A 12,456-nucleotide genomic window follows, 5' to 3' on the forward strand; every position below is an offset into this window, starting at 1 on the left:
AATTTCATCCACAGACTCCAAATCCTCAGACTATTCCTGATGTCAAGATGTGCTTGCATTAAGACCCTAATACGTCTCCCCTCTGAGGGGCTCTGCCATCTCCTGACTGTGACCGATGCAGAAAAACCTAAGCATTTGACAACACCTGACAGCCACAAAAGAAGAGTTAGGGGAATGAATTATGGATCTGGAGTGGATTGGAACCCAATATGAAGAACAAAAGTATCCATTAAGTTTTCTCTTCAGATGTTCAGGAAATTTTCCATCTCCTAGAGTATGCTTTGTCCAGTCCAAGACTTCTGCTACATAGATATCAGAGCATATGTGGAATACAACTGCCTCATCTGCCATATCTGGGAAGGGAGGCAATTGGTCCTGTGGAGACTTCATATCCCAGAGAAGGGGGATGTGGTCATGTAGATGGGGTAGCACAATATTAGAAAAATGAGGATCAGAATAGCTTAGGGGTTTCAAGAAAGGAAGACCAATTTGGGAAATGACATTGGAAATGTAAATAAAAAATAGATTATTTTACACATATAATGTATATAATATAATACATTTATGTTTACAACAGAGATATTCACATCTGTCTCATTAAGGAATATATATTTCATTATCTATACTATAGGTTTATTGAAAGTTTGAATCCATAATTTTTGTGAGTTTCTTATTATTGAAAATTCACATAGATATACCCAATCAATGTTTTATTTTCTGTCCTTATGGCTATAAATCTTTAGTTACCTCGACAAAAAAAAAATAAAAAAAATATTTTTTATTTCTGTTTCATTAGGTTTCCATTCAATGCCTCAAATGTCTCCTAATTTAACTGTACATCTCTATATTCCCTCCATTGTCATCCTCTTCCCTCTTTCTTCAAATGTGACATTCCCGTTCCTGACAGTGTTCCTCTGCAATCCATAAGTACATTTGTAAATGCCAAAGTGAGGACAGTCTGGACCACATCCCTTGACATTTACAATAAAGTAATCATAGCAATACAGTGTGGAGACTTAACATTCAGATTAAAGTGAAAATGTATCCCATTTTTCTTTTTTGATCTGGATTATCTCATCTATGATGACTCTCACAAAATACATTCATTGTCCTGAAAATTACATGCTTTCCCATTCCAATCTGTTAAAAGCACCACATTTTCTTTATGCATTTATTTGTTAAGGAACAACTTGAACATTACCAAATATTCAAGGGTTTCTATACTAGGATGAATCAACATTTGGATATATTTTCCTCGAGTTATTTCCATTTCTGCATTCCTGTAGAAACATCATATTGATTTCCAAAGTTGCTGTACAAGTTTGCATCCCCACCAGGAGAATAGGAATGTTCCACTCCCTCCACAACACAAGAAACAAAAGTTGACTCATGTGTTATAAAACTAAATTTTCAGAAAGGGAGGAAAAAAATCTCAGAATAATTTTGATTTGCATTTCAGTAATGTATAAGGATGATAAATATTTCACTTTCGATTCTTAGTCACTTGAATTTCTTCACTTTTGTATATTTTGTTTGGATATGTAGCCCAATATAATTATGTTTTCTTGATATATAGTGTTTTGGTTTTTATAATATGATTTATAGAAGCCCGTTGTTGAACATGTACATGGAAATAAAGCTTACTATTTTTGAAAAAAACCACTTTAAACTTATTAAGATAAAATTACAAAATGCACTCATTAAACTCACAGAATTGGCAGATCTGTTGTAACCAACAGAAACCATAACGTAGCTTCATTAAATATCCTTATATAATAAAACATTTTCTATATACATAATATTGAGGAATATAGTTTATATATTTTACTCTTTGAGAATTTCCACCAATGAATTTTGATATTTTTCCATTTATTTTACACATATCACTCTATTTCTTTGAATCCTACCTGTGTATATCTTCTTCATTAAAATAGTGTTTAATAACTCTATGATAAACCCTTACTAATATTTTTTCAACCCTCCAACAGAAGACACTAACTGTCCATAGTATGTCAGGTAGTTATAGCAGCTTTCAGGTCTTTTCACTGGATTCTTGACTGTTGACTGGCTTGAAGCTGTGTAGGAAGCCACAGCTGCTATGTGACATGAGGGCAGCACTTCTTGTATCCAGAAGACGCTTCATGTCTGATCCCATCCACAATTTGGGCACCTACACTCTCTTTGCACCTTGTTTCAGGATGGCTTTTTAGCCTTGGGGAAGGGGTATAACATGTGTATCCAACTCATTATGGCTGAAATCAATAAAATGTAGACAACTATATAATGAAAGAAAGGAAGAGGTCACTCTTGGAAGGTATTAACAAGATCGTCATACCCTCTGGCCATGTTAGGTAATGAAAGGTTTGAATTAATGAAATGAAAGAGAATATAGGAAACATGGAGAAAACTCAGACTATTTATATTTACAGTCCCAAATCTAGAATATTTTTAAAGCATTCGTGATTTACTGTGGGAAGCGAGTTTAGCGGAAATCCCAAGATGGAGCTTGGGACTGCTACCCTGTCTCCCGACCAGCACGTGAAATTAAGCCACGCCCCATCATGAGAGCTGCACCGGTGCACCATGACGATTGATCCGGCCATGTGACATGGACCTATGAATGGAGGTTATGCAGACTGGACGGTTGAGGTGGTTGAGGGCGCATATAAGGGAGTGGGCTCGGGGGCTGGATGGAGACATTGTTCTGGCTTGCAGAAAAAGGGTTCCTGAATAAACTGCTTTGGGAAGAACATCATTGTGTCACACCTTTCCTGCTGGTCAGGGTTGGAAGCGACAGGAAAAAAGAGTTACAGAAGACTGGCAGAAAGAGAGGAAGTTATCACACACTAATTTGCACCTATACACACATATTCTCAATAAAATACTTGTGAACAGATTCAAGACAACATTAAAAAATAATCTTCAACCAGGTAAGCTTTCTCCAATTCCCAGACTTACAAGTTTGATTAGTCTTGGGGCAGCTATAAGTATGGAGGATATAGTTCAACATAGTAAAGGCAAGGTACAAGAAGCCCACCACAAGCATCGTGCTAAAGAGAGAAAAATTCAAAGCAGTTCTACTACAAGCAGGAAGAAGACAAGTATATACACTGGTTTCATACCTATATATTACAGTATTTGTAATTTTAGCTAGAACAATATGACAACTGAAGAAGATCCAGGAATACAAAAGAAAAAATGAAGAAATCAAATTGGTCTCATTTGCAGATGTCATGATACCATTTTAAAAACTCTAAAAATGTGTCAGTCTCTTAAGACTGAAAAATATGGTCATAAAAGTAGAATATCATACGAACACACATAATTCCTGAGCCTTCATTTATGCCAATCCAAACCATACTGTGAGAAAATATAGGTAAAATTCCCCTCACAATAATCTGAAAATATAAAATAAAATATTGTGGATAAAATATTTAAAATGCAAAGAGCACTATGAATTACCTAGAAGTGATCCTGAATAGAGACAATTGTTCTCTGAAAGATTAGGTTTCTTAAAGCTGAAAATACATTCATAAAATAGAATTCAAAGTGAACACAGAAAACACGTTATCTTTCCTGTTTTCCAATTTCAAACCATAGGAGGGAAATCAAGAAAATATTCCACTTGAAACACTCTTAAAGTATATAACAAATACCGTAGATTAGCATAGTTTTAAAGCATAATATTAGTTAGAAGACATATGAAGTAACCATGATCCATCCAGAATATATATAAGAACGTTCCAGCTGATGTTCTGAAGAACCTTAAAGACTTGAATAAATCAAATCTTTTATAGTTTTAAGGATAAGTAGATAATATAATAATGTCAATTTTTGATTAATTAAAAAGTTAATGCAATAAATATTGATTAGAAAATTTTACTACAATAAATCACCTACTTTTACGAAACTCAAGAATTTGACTATAATTATTCTGCTATGGGACAGAGGACAACTTTAAAATACAAAGTGCTAACATGTCTAGGGAGATAATTTTAAAGAGAAATAAAGAGGGAGGAAAAATATCATGAGATTAAAAAAAGTAAGAGTTACATACATATGATGTTGTTGGCAGAGTAAATATTTCAAAAGATTGGAGTGTCCAGGATTGATTTATTGTTTTAAAAGTGAGGTTACATACCAGCAGGAGGATGGACTATCGGATCAGATCTCAAGAAAATGCCAAATGTTCTAGTTAGTACTACTATGTTTTAGTAAATATAAAATGCCAATGTGGGAAATTGAAGGTTTTATTCACAACACAAGTTCCAGTTCATAATCAATGGAATCCAAGAAAAGAACACAAGGCAGCAGCATGAAATGAAAGAGGAACTCTGCTTATTAATCTGCTCAGCTACATTTTCTCTATAACCTCCTCAGCTTACTAGTTCTGGTACCATCCACAGTGGGCAAAGTCCCCATACATAAACTAGCCATCAAGAAAATGCAATACACTGATGCCTACAAGCCATTCTGATGGAGTCAGTTGCTCAATAATGCATTGTTTAGACAGCCACAATAAGCAATCACAGTAAGCCATAAAAGGAAAATAGAAAACTCAGTCAATGCAAGGTAAGAGTACCCCTTCATGAATGGAATTTGAGGTCAAAAGTGAAGTTCTATGTGAGGAAGAAATTAGAAGGAATTATGCCAGAAATCACACATTATTTAAAATAAAAGTGACAAGACAAAGCTACAAATAAAATATTGTTAAGTTTGACATTTTGAAACCTCTTCTGGAGATTGAAAAGTAGCCTCAGGAAATGGATTTTGGCTGGCAGCACCATTGAACATCGAGTATTTGGTGGAGGATTTTCCATCAGAAGCCTTAGCTTTACCACAGAGGCTAGGTACAAAATACAAATCATAGTCAGTCAACTGATTGCCATATCTTGTAATCCAAACAAAAGGAACAGTTCATTTATTCATGATTTGGTGATGACTCTAACTCATTTCAGAGTCATAGATATTGCCAGCATATAGAAAACCATAAGACCCATTGTCAAACAGCAGTATTTTCCGCATTGCCCACAGTCACCATAGTAATACCAGTGGTGAGCTCTACAGTATTATTTGTTTCTGTTTCCTGTTTTTGCAGCTTATAAACCTTGTTCCTTGGACCCAAAGAGAAGTTTCAAATAAAATAATGAACAATTTTTGCATTGAAAGCTATTGGTGGTTTGTAGTGTAGTTAAAAATGAGGACCTCAAACAATCTTCACTCGGTCTTCTTCTTTTAGGATTGGGGTTGATTCGGTTTTGCTTTTGCTTTTTGTTTCATTTTGTTTGTTTTTTTGTTTAATTATGTTTTCTTTTTCTTTTTGTTATTTGTACATACAGAGATCAAGAAGTGATCAGAAGAATTTCAAGTTCAAATTCAGATGGCTGGGAAGAACCCAGTCTTTCTACCACGTCCACATTGTTTGCTGTACTAGGGAATTTCTCTTGCCTTTAATGTTGCCCATTTCCACTTTTTGGATCCTTTTATCTTGGCATAATTAATACTATAAATATATTATAATTATTTGAATTTCAACTCTGAAATTCTATTTGCTCTATCTCCCTCCCAAAACCAGAGATATGGATTGAGTCTTGTTTGGTCACGTTTTGATTCTTAGATCGGGAATCTTCCTGCAAACACTGAAGGTCGTGTTCCAAAATTGATTCTGTATAGTTCAATAAAGATGCTCTTGGCCAATCAGTTGTGTGAATATCTAGTATTCCTGCAAACAGGCTAGTAGACACAAGGGTGAAGAAAGGATTTAAGGGTGGAGTAATAGCTACCAGTCATGTGAGATCTAGTATGGAGTGGCCATTGGTGTAGCAGGCAGGATGTTAGAAACACAGTAAGATGAGGGCATATTGGGGTGCTGAGCTATGACCAATGAAACTGAGCAATTGAGCTAAGGCTCATTTAGAGGTGTTGAGGAGGGAGTAAAAAGGACAGCTTGCTATTTGTTAGAGGCTTAAAAAACTTGACAATAGAGCTAAAGCACATCAAAGTTCCTCAGCGTATGTGGCTTTCAAGTGCATTCTAAGGGAACCTGATCAGCTCTGGTAGCTTGGTCTTCCTGGAGCTTACACTGAGGCAATAGGAAAAACCTTCTGCAGAGTCTTATGAGAGCAATCCATGACCACAATGAGCGTGTCCAAATTGACCTTGACCATGAGAGTTAGAGGTGACCCACATGTATCTTTTGATTATAACCATTTCTTCTATGTGATCTTTTAGTGTTCTATTTGCTAAAAACTATTAGTGAAGAGGGTAAAATGATTCTAAAGGCTATTCTTGTTTGTGAACTATTCATCTGAGATTATTTAATCCCCAATGATAGAGGGAATATGTGAAGAATTTCTTAATAATATAAGGTCAATGTCAAATGTGCTTCTTATATGGATCTTTGGAGTAGGATGTTGCATCTTTACCCTAGGATTTTATCAAGATCTATTCTTTATATTTATTTTTTCAGGCATCTGCAGATACATCCCTTTGAAAAATGAATCCTTCTCACTAGAGACCATAGAGAGAACCTGCATTTCAATGATAATTGATAATTAAATGTCATTTCAAGACATCAAATCAAAATATCAAAGTGAGAATGGAATAAATTTATTAGGACAGTGTTTTGCGAACAACTTCTTTCACAAACAGCCTTGGAAGGAGAGTTCTGAAATTTTGCATTTTATATTTGACTTTGCTCGTACTCTGACACAATCAACTCAGAGCTGTTTGGGACTTTATGGGCAATTAAACACGACAAACAGAGCTGAATGCATCATATACTCTGTCGTCTGTGTTAATATGGCTACAGTGAAGAACAACCATGCTAAAGCTATTCATCTGTTTTTCAAACAACATCCTCATACAAGTGTGGACTTCTGTGGGTTATTGTATGAATAGGTTAAAACACTGGCTGAGAGTTGCCAAGGCAGATGTGGGATGGTACATGCTTGGGGCATGAAAGGCCTGTGTGTAGATCATAAACAACTTCATAATATTCATTGCTTTAATAATTACTAGGAAGTGGACTTCTGTAAAATGACTTCAGAAGACCAGCATGGTAGGCAAACAGTAACTGATTCCCTGGAGATTTAAATGATCTGGCTTGTGAAACATGGACTTAGAAGTAGAGACATGTCAGAACATGAAGACTGGAAAATCAAACCTCTGTTGCCTCTTAAGTTTCCCTACCCCATGGTTTGAGGCAAACAGCAACAGATTTTTTGCACTGAGGAATAGAATAAAAGCCAATTTGTTCTAAATCCCTGTCCTATGAAAATACTGAAGTCATCTGTGACGCACTTCAACTCTCAGCATGGTTGAATGTCTGCTGTCAGCATGGGCTTTTACAGCCATCCCTTTTATAACTGCATAGCTCCAAACTGCTTCAGCAACATCATTATATTCTCTTTCTGTTGCAGGGAGATTAGATCACTGTGACTACCTATGCAGTCTTTCTCTACCTTTAAAGATCCAAGGAACTATTCTCACTCCAGTGACCTGTTGTAAGTAATCTTGAATCGCATTGTTGTTGTTAGTAGATCTAATCTCTTCGAATCCCAGAAGACCATGTGTCCAAAAAAGTTGATTGAGGAAGTCTTGGGTGTTTCTGTAGTAGGGGCAGGTGTGATTGATGAACAGGAATGCCTTCCCAGACTAGATCTTGCAGTTCACATACACCTGAGCCATTCTGACAGCGTGCAGCTTCCCAGAAATGAATGTTCAGTTGAAGATACTGGTCTGTTTGAGAATTGCAATCCCAGTCTATTCTTAACTATGCCTTTCATTTGAATCCCCATAGAAAACATAGAAGAATGAAGCTTTTACTTTTTCATGTTTGCACTCACAATGCTACCAAACCCTCACATACATTAGAACCTGCATACTGAAAATTTATCCATATACTTATGACCAGATGAGATACCAAGCCTTTTGGACTAATAATCTAATGGATTCTAGGAGTTTACAAATAGTCAGCCATTGTTAAATTATGTGGTCCGTAGTCTGTGATCATTTTGAACAATCAGATTCCTCTATACAGAGAGATTCATCCTTTACTATCTGTTGGGAACACCAACTACTACACCAGGTATCTAGAGAAGACCTTTTATGGCAGTTTGTCTCTAGTAAGAGTTTCAGCTAAGTTACAAATTTCCAATGGACACATTCCCGTAGTCTGACTTTCAAAGGATGCTTTGATACAGCCCTTCTTATTTTCTATAGTTCTTGGCAACAGAATTAAAATATCAATTGTAATCTATCAATGAAATGCACCCTAATTTATTTGCATTAGTGCATCAGAGAGAAGGATTATAGGATGAACAAGAATTGAAAAACAAGATGTCCTTCCTTCTGAGGACCAAGACCAGGAAATCTGAACTACATAGAAATCTGAGACAAGTTGTCTGAAGTTTGTTCTTTCCTTCAATCATGGATCTCCTAGTGAAGGAGCTCAGGTCTCATGAGTTGGCAAAAAATAACTTTATTGCTGAGCCAGGTCAACTGCTGAATACCTCTTTCATGGACCTGAAGAAACTCTGTATTCATCCTGCTATAATGTGTATATATCTATGTATCATTCATAGAATGGACACTTTACTGTTTGTTTGAAAGCAACAGTTTGTCCCTGAAGAGACACTAATTTCTTCTTTCGCACATTATTTCACAGGTTGATGGTGGGTCTCATAAGTTTATTCTGGAAGTTGCTTTACAATAATCATTCTCTGATCTGGAAGAGACCCTTTTTAATGTTATGAGATCTGTTAGAACCATATCAACCATCATTTTCCATTCCCAGTTTAGTACTGAATCATTCTAAACTAAAGGTCTGTGGTCTCTGATAAAGGCAGCATCTCCCCAGACTAGTATTAATATTGCTCTTGGCACTGCATTTATGATACATCAATGTGATTTCTTTACCATTTTCATCCCCAGGAGAGTTTTTCAATTCTTCATTTCATCTGATGGGTCTAATCTACATTGTCACCCAGGATGATATTTGAGAGTTTTGCTAAAAATTTTTAAAAAAAGAAAGAAAGAAAAGAAAGGAAAAATGCAAGCTTATTTCACCAATTGACTCAGAAAACTTAAGTGTTAGTCAGTGGAAATACTAGTGGAAAGATTGAGATGATGAAGTTTCAACTAGAAGGACTGCTCTCTCCCAGATATTAGTGTAAGAAACAAACTGCACTATTGGTATTCAAAGCATGGAGGAGTTTGCTCTGAGCAGAGGACACAATACTTTTCTCTCCCTTATTATTTAGGACCTTTTTATATTTTACGAAAAGAATTAATGCCATGAGCTCTCAGGAAAACATCTGTGACCATCCAAATACTTGGCTTTTGGAGTAAGGAAATGAATGATATAAAATCTCTGACTTCCAGCGGCATAAGAACTGCGAAGTCCAGATGTTTTGGAGAGGCTCACAGCTCTTGATTCCCATATGTGTAAGGCTCAGATCCAATCTATCTCTTCAGTGATCCTCCTCAACCCCTACCAAGGATTCACTGAGATTTCCCAAGGACCACATATTTCTTCCTTTTTTTTGACACCAAGTCAGAAGACCAGCTTCCTTCTCCCCATCACTGATCTCTTCATCCTCTTTCTTCTCACTCCCCAATGGCTCGTTTTTCTGAATTACAGGCCAGTTAGTAAACTCTAGAGGTCCTGAAGGAATATTTGAAAGGGAGTTGCAGTCACAACAACACTTGTGACATCACAGAAAAAGCCTACCTGCTAAATAGCTTCCTTACATGAACCAGATACAAGGGTGCCCTTTCTTGTTATGTCTCTTGTGACACAATGGAAACCTTTACGAACTCCATCTCTCTAAATCTACAAACTTATCTTTGCTTCATTAGTGGTTACATGCTCTAAATGGTGAAATTTGGTCAGGGACCTGGCATGGGTAGAAAAGATTTAGGAACATGGAGTGTAGGAGATTCTTCTAGATAATATTTTATTCCTAGGTACATTACTGTGAAATACAGTTCAAATTCTAGGATTTCTCTGTATCACAAAGGCCAGTATTTTCCCTACAGACCTTTAGTTTTAATGAATACTGTATTTCACTTCTTACTGTATATTCCTTGATAGGTGATTTTATAAATGTTCCTGAATGTGTACTCAAACATTCTAATTTCTAACTCATTTTTTGCAATGATTTCTCAACAAAGGCGCACAGCAATAGACTGAGTATAACAGTGTAAATATGGTGTAGCAACATCAAACGATAAACTCCAAAATTATATTTTATCCAAAATTTCCAGATATCAGTTAAAAAAGGACCATATGGAGCATAGAATTTTCTTTTCTAGTCACTTTTGATATCATCTGCAAAAATATCTACATTCTAGTGTCTCAGGCCCAGATTTAATTGTTTAGGATGTTTTAACATGTTTCTTTCTTAAGGCCAAGCAGAAGGTAGAGGAGGATGATCACAAAGAAGAATGGCTTCTGGACCAGTGAAACCTCAACTTCAATAGGTTCATAAGAACAGGAGAGAGTCTACTTGGCAATGCCATTTGTGGATTCTACCTTCTTGACCTATTTGCGCAGAATCCATGTTAAAATTCCACCTAACTTCATAATTGTAGGAGTCACCAAAAGTATATATAACAGCCACCAAATTAAATAAGATTGATGAAGCTAAGAAGTGCATTGTACCAGGACCTGGATGTAGATATTTCCTGAGAGACATAGCTAGAGAATGTCAATTACAGAAGTGAATGCTAGTGGCAAACCAGTGAACTGAAAACGGACCTCTTGTTGGTAGATTTTGAGAAAGGATTACAAGAGTTGAAGGTGCTTTCAACACCATAACAACAACGGTACCAATGAACCAGAACTTCCTGGTACTAGACCAATATTAAAAGACTTTACATGGACAGACCAATTTCTCTAAATGGATATGTGGCAGATGATGATCTTAATGGACACCAATGGAAGGAGAAGCCCTTGATCCAACCCAGAATTGTCTTATAGTTCAAGGGATTGTCAAGGGGCAGAAAGTGTCATTAAAGAAGGGATAGTGAATAGGTAGGGATTTTATAAGAAGGAAAATTAGAAAGAAAATAATATTTTACAGGTAAATAGAGAAACATCTAGTTTAAAAAAAGCAATTAAATTTGCTAAAAAATAAATAAACTCAAGATATAAAAGATAAGAAAACAGTCATCTAATCAAACCCATTGACTGGAAAATCTAAAGTGGTATTCAGAGTAATACTAGTGGAAAGACAGAGATGATGAAGTCTCAACTAGAAGCACATCTCTCTCCCAAATATCAGAGTCAGATAAAAACTGCACTATAGGAATCCAAAGCATGGAGGTGTTTACTCTGAGCTAGGGACACAATACTTGTCTTTCCCTTCTTCCTTAGGACGTCTTTCTTTTGGACAAAAAAAAATAAATAAATAAAGGCCATGAGGTCACAGCAAATCAACTGTACTGTTCCCAAAACTTGGCTTTTGGAATAAAGCAATGAATGATATAAACACTCTGACTTCCAGGAACCATAAGAACTTGGAATTACAGATGCTTCTGAGGAGCTCTCAGCTCCTGATTCCCATATGGTGAAGGCTCATATCAAGGCTATCTCTTTAGTTACTCCAGTCAACACGTATGAAGTATGCACTTAGCATTCCTAAGGATGACGTATTTTTCTCTTATTTTAATACCACGGCAGAAGGCCAGGTTCCTTCTCCCCATCATTGTTGGGCACTATGGGAGTAGAAGCCTTTTGTCCTCCCTAGCTTTGTCTCCAAGTTCAAGGGAATGTCAATTGGCAGAAAAGGGGGTTTGAAAACAAGGAAAGGGAACAGATATGGATCTTAAGGGCAGGAATCTGGGAAAGGAAATAATATTTTAAATTTAAATATAGAAACAACAAGTTAAAAAAACAATAAAATTTGCTAAAGAGTAAATATAATGAAAGATAAGAAAGAAAACTGACAATTAATCACATATATTGACTCGGAAATCCAAAGTGGTATTCAGAGTAAAACTAGTGGAAAGACTGACATGATGAAGTCTCAAACAGAAGCACTTCTCTCTCCCAGATATCAGTGTCAGACACAAACGGCAGCATAGGTATCCAAAGCATGGTGGAGTTTACTCTGAGAAGAGGACACAATACTTGTCAATCCTATCTTCCTTAGGACACTTTCTTTTTTACAAAAAGAATAAAGGCTATGAGATCTCAGGAAAACAACTGTGCCCTTCCCAAAACTTGGCTTTTGAAATAAAGAAATAAATGATATAAATTCTCTGACTTCCAAGAACTATAATAACAGGGAAGTCCAGATGTTTTTGGGAGGCTCCCAGCTTCTGTTACCCTTATATTGAAGGCTCAGATCAAGGCTGTCTCTTCAGCCATCCCATTCAATCTGTACCAATGACTCACTGAGCTTTCCCAAGGACCATGTATTTCTTCCTTTTTTTATATCAAGAAAGAAG

The sequence above is a fragment of the Rattus norvegicus genome, unplaced genomic scaffold (assembly GCF_021556685.1).
Source record: "Rattus norvegicus strain SHRSP/BbbUtx unplaced genomic scaffold, alternate assembly SHRSP_T2T haplotype1-0000020, whole genome shotgun sequence".
Lineage (NCBI taxonomy): Eukaryota > Metazoa > Chordata > Mammalia > Rodentia > Muridae > Rattus > Rattus norvegicus.